The sequence below is a fragment of the Sprattus sprattus genome (assembly GCF_963457725.1).
Source record: "Sprattus sprattus genome assembly, chromosome: 15".
Lineage (NCBI taxonomy): Eukaryota > Metazoa > Chordata > Actinopteri > Clupeiformes > Clupeidae > Sprattus > Sprattus sprattus.
This window is the reverse complement of record NC_137913.1, coordinates 8,247,833-8,252,832: the sequence shown is the minus strand read 5'-3', so window position 1 is coordinate 8,252,832 and position 5,000 is coordinate 8,247,833. Positions and strand designations below refer to the sequence as shown.

Genomic DNA, 5,000 nt, shown 5'->3' with positions numbered 1-5,000 from the left:
CACACACACACATATTGACTCTTAGAAAGGTCAGATCATGCTGTCTCTCCACAGCTCAGTCCAGACCAGAGCATGGTGCTGATAAACAGCACGTCAGAAACACACACGCACTCTCGCACGCACGCACACACACACACACATAGACACACACACACACACACACAGAACCCTTTGTGTGGATGATGCTCTAATGATAGTCACTGTGGGCTTTACTTACTGTCTGGTTTGCTACTGTAATCAAATTGAGTGGAAAACACTATCTGTTGTCTATCGCCCTCTTGTGGTGGTTGTGTGCAGCTGCTGTGCAATGTGTGTGTGTGCACCTCACGGTGGGGTTGGTCTGCTCCACTAACTTAGGGACTGCTGGGAGTTGTGTGCTGCCTGAGGAAGATATATTTAGCTCTGTTTGGTTCTTAGGGAAATATTACATAACCATCACTGGAAGAGGCTCAGTTCTTTACGAAGACACTCCTTCCTTATGAACACACTCAGTTCTTTATGGACACACACAGTTCTTTATGAACACACTCAGTTCTTTATGAACACACACAGTTCTTTATGGACACACACAGTTCTTTATGAACAACCACAGTTCTTTATGAATACACACAGTTCTTTATGAACACACTCAGTTCTTTATGAACACACTCAGTTCTTTATGAACACACTCAGTTCTTTATGAACACACTCAGTTCTTTATGAACACACTCAGAACTCTAATCCTGTTTAAGCAGTGGGCAAAAACACACACACACACACACACATATATATATATATATAGACACACACACACACACACACACACACACACACACACACACACACACACACACACACACACACACACACTCACACATACATATACACATATGTACTAACTGTATACATACAGTACCAGTCAAAAGTTTGGACACACCTCTCATTTTTTGAGAAGTTTTTTTCTTTACTTTTATTATTTTCTATATAGTTGGTTTGTGAAACAGAATCATTTAGTGCTCTTTGAGCTGTTGTGATTTTAGACCAGAGGACTGGTGTTGCTATGACTGAGGGGGACATCATTTTAATGCTTAAACCCACATCATGAAACGGCAGTGACAGACGCACACACATACACACACACACGCGCCCGCGCGGACGCACACACACACACACACACACACACACACACACACACACACACACACACACACACTTGTGATGGGATTATTATCTCACACCGGCACAAACACCAGATGCTCCACCAGACGCTAACAGGGAATTAATTCACACAAACACTCTCTCAAAATCTCTCTCTCACACACACACACACACACACACACACAAACACACACACACTTACCCAACCACACACACAGTAGCAAGAGAAAGACACACACACTGTCTCACTCAGGTACGCGCACAGGTAGAATAAACAAGAAACATTTTCTTGTGTGTCTGACACACTCTGTGTGTTTCTAGAGCCTGGGCCCGAATGTTTACTTGTTGCCTTTTGAGTGTGTGTTGTTGCCTTTTGAGTGTGGGTTGTTGCCTTTTGAGTGTGTGTTGTTGGCTTTTGAGTGCGTGTTGTTGCCTTTGAGTGTGTGTTATTGTTTCAGCATGTTTCTATGACTGTTAGTGTTAAAGCATGTTTCTGTGAGTGTTGGTGTACAGCATGTTTCTGTGAGTGTTGGTGTATGGTTGTGATGAGTGTTAAAGCATGTTTCTGTGAGTGAGTGTTGGTGTTATAACAGGAGTGTTGTTGAGTGTGTTGATGAGTGATGGTGTTGTAACGGGAGTGTTGTGTGTGTGTGTGTGTGTGTGTGTGTGTGTGTGTGTGTGTTGATGAGTGTTGTTGTTATAACAGGAGTGTTGTGTGTGTGTTTATGAGTGTTGTTGTTATAACGGGAGTGTTTCTCTGTCTGTTGGTGTTGTAACGGGAGGGTTGTGTGTGTTTGTTGTTGAGAGTTGTTGTTATAACAGGGGAGTTGTGTGTGTGTGTGTGTGTGTGTGTGTGTGTGTGTGTGTTAGTGTAACGAGTGGATGTGTGCGTGTGTTGATGAATGTTTGTGTTATAACAGGATTGTTGTGTGTGTGTTGGTGTTGTAAAGGGAGGGTTCTGTGTGTGTGTGTGTGTGTGTGTTGATAAGTGTTGGTGTTATAACGAGAGTGTTTCTCTGTGTGTTGATGAGTGTTGGTGGTGTAACGGGAGGGTACTGTGTGGGCCTATTTTAATCTCTTAACCCCTGAGATTAGCATCTCGTCTGGGTTAAGGACGGCATGCAACATCTCTCCATGATCTCCTGCAGTTACACACACTCACACACACACTCACACACGCACACACACACTCACACACTCACACACGCACACACACACGCACACACACACGCATGCACACTCACATGCACACTACTACATACACTTCTCCGCTCTCTACTGCATTAACACACTGTTGTCTGTTACACGTGCACAACACACACACACACACATGCACACACACGCAGACACACATGACCTAACTGAACACACTTAAACACACAGGTTAAACACACAGGTTATGAGCATAAGGTTTTCTAGCCGAGATCAAACGCACGCACACACACACACACACACACACACACACACACACACACACACACACACACACACACACACACACACACACAGACAGGTCATGAACGTAATGTTTTCTTGTCTAGATCAAATGTGTTTCAGAGAGCTGCCTGCACTGGCAGCCGTAGCGCAGCAGGTGGCAGTAATGGCCTGTTTAACTGCAGTGAAATGTTTTTGTGCGCCACCTGTTGTTCATTGGTGTTATTACAGCATGGGGTCAGTGTTTCCAGCTTTTTGTGACTGTCCAGTGGCCTCTCCAATCATTTGTGTGTGTCTGTGTGTGTGTGTGTGTGTGTGTGTTTGAATGTGTGTGTGTGTGTGTGTGTGTGATTCGGTTGAGTGGGACCAATTGTCTCTCTCTGTCCTTTTCTCTCTCTCATTGTGTTTATGTTTGTGGTTTTTGTGTGCGTGTGTTCACATGTATCTGTGTGTGTGTGCGCGCATCTATGCGCGTGTGTGTGTTAGTGTGTGTGTGTGTGTGTGCGCGCATCCATGCGCGTGTGTTATTGTGTGTGTGTGTGTGTGTGTGTGTGTGTGTGTGTGTGTGTGTTGTGACTGAGAGCTTTACTGAGCTGTAGGTGTAAACAGGCCAGATTAGGCCACCAGAAGAATGAACATAGCCCAGGAGTGTCCTTACAAGACCTTACACACACACACACACACACACACACACACACGTCACACTATTCAAATCAATTACATTTTATTTTTATAGTGCCAAAACGATAAAATTGTCTCAAGGCACGTCACGCAGACACACACACAAACACACACACACCTAAAAATGTCATCACCTACACATACTGTGCCAAAAGAGTAATGCTCAAACACACACACACACACACACACACACCCTGCTGTGTTGTGGAGAGTGGCACCATATTAACCCCACCCCACCCAGGTGAGCGCGTACTGTGAGAAGCTGACAGACCTGTGTGTGTGTGTGTGTGTGTGTGTGTGTGTGTGTGTGCGTGTGTGTGCGTGTGTGTGTGTGTGTGTGTGTAGATGTGTGTATTTTGGGTGAAGTCTGCATTTAACAGGCAGGTGTGGTGAGGCGGCAGGAAAGTCAATAAATTTAACTCCAGATTAAAACTATTGATTGAGCCCCTCCTCACGTTTGCACATGATAAATAAACTAAGGGGGGCAGCAGGGGAGCTGTTAATCCACCCCCCCCCCCCCCCCCCCCCCCCCCCCAAAAAAAAAAAGAAAACAACAACACACACACACACACACACACACACACACACACACACAAGTCTCATCTATAATGCTGTCTGGAAACCAGCATTGATTCTCCATTCGTTTCCCATGGCATGAGGGAGAGAGGGAACGTGTGCGTGTGTGTCGAGGTGTGTGTGTGTGTGTGTGTGTGTAGGGGCATTCTGACGGAGCGAGTCTCATGCTGGCGGTACAAATGGTGTTTTGATAAAAAATCACTCGTAAGTCAATACATTTTTATTAAAGTGTGCAGCAGTCTGACTGATGAAGAGGGGTCTGAGCGTGACCGTGTGTGTGTGTGTGTGTGTGTGTGTGTGTGTGTGAGAGAGTGGAAGGAGAGAGAGAGTGAAGGGAGAGGGAGAGAGCGAGGATGTTGGGGGACTGGCACAGAGGATGTGAGAACTTATCTGCGCGCGTGTGTGTGTGTGTGTGTGTGTGTGTGTGTGTGTGTGTGTGTGTGTGTGTGTGTGTGTGTGTGTGTGTGTGTGTGTAACTCTTAGTAGGTGTGTGTGTCGCCCCGGACACCGCTGAGAGAGGTCTCAACATGTGAACTAGTGCCTAGTGTCTGAGGAATGGACTGACTCTAATGGTTCACATAAACAGTCCCACATAACGTCACAAATATAAGTCTCTTTCTAATGGTTCCCATAACAGTCCCACACAACGTCACAAATATAAGTCTCTTTCTCGCTCCCCCCTCTCTCTCCCCCCGGTGCTGTTTCTAGGGCTTGGCAGTGGTCAGGCTGTAGGGACCGGTTGGGTGGGGGGCGGGTCTCAGCTCCGTCACATTAAATGAGGATCACTTTGGTCTGATGATAAATGGACTCCTCGGAGAGCATCACTGTGAGGGCGGTGTGTGCTTGTGTGCTTGTGTGTGTGTGTGTGTGTGTGTGTGTGTGTGTGTGTGTGCTTGCGTGTGTGTGTGTGTGACGGGGTGATTCTTCTTGTGTGTGACGGCTGCACTGCTGTTTAATCCCTTTTAGATGGTTTTAATTTTCTGGCCCCATTGATCCGGCCGCCATGATTGCTGAGGGCACTCAAGCAGGCACTTAGTGCATTAAAGATAGGCAACACACACACACTCTCTCACACACACACACTCTCTCACACACACACTCTCTCACACACACACTCTCTCACACACACACTCTCTCACACACACACTCTCTCACACACACGCGCACACGCA

The 5,000-nt window shown here is 46.3% G+C and overlaps 1 protein-coding gene across 4 annotated transcripts in view; it reads left to right on the top strand.

Annotated features, from left to right (window-relative positions):
* inpp5l (inositol polyphosphate-5-phosphatase L) overlaps positions 1–5,000 on the top strand; it is a 39,235-nt gene that overhangs the window by 21,280 nt on the left and 12,955 nt on the right. The gene's annotated exons all lie outside the window — the stretch shown is intronic.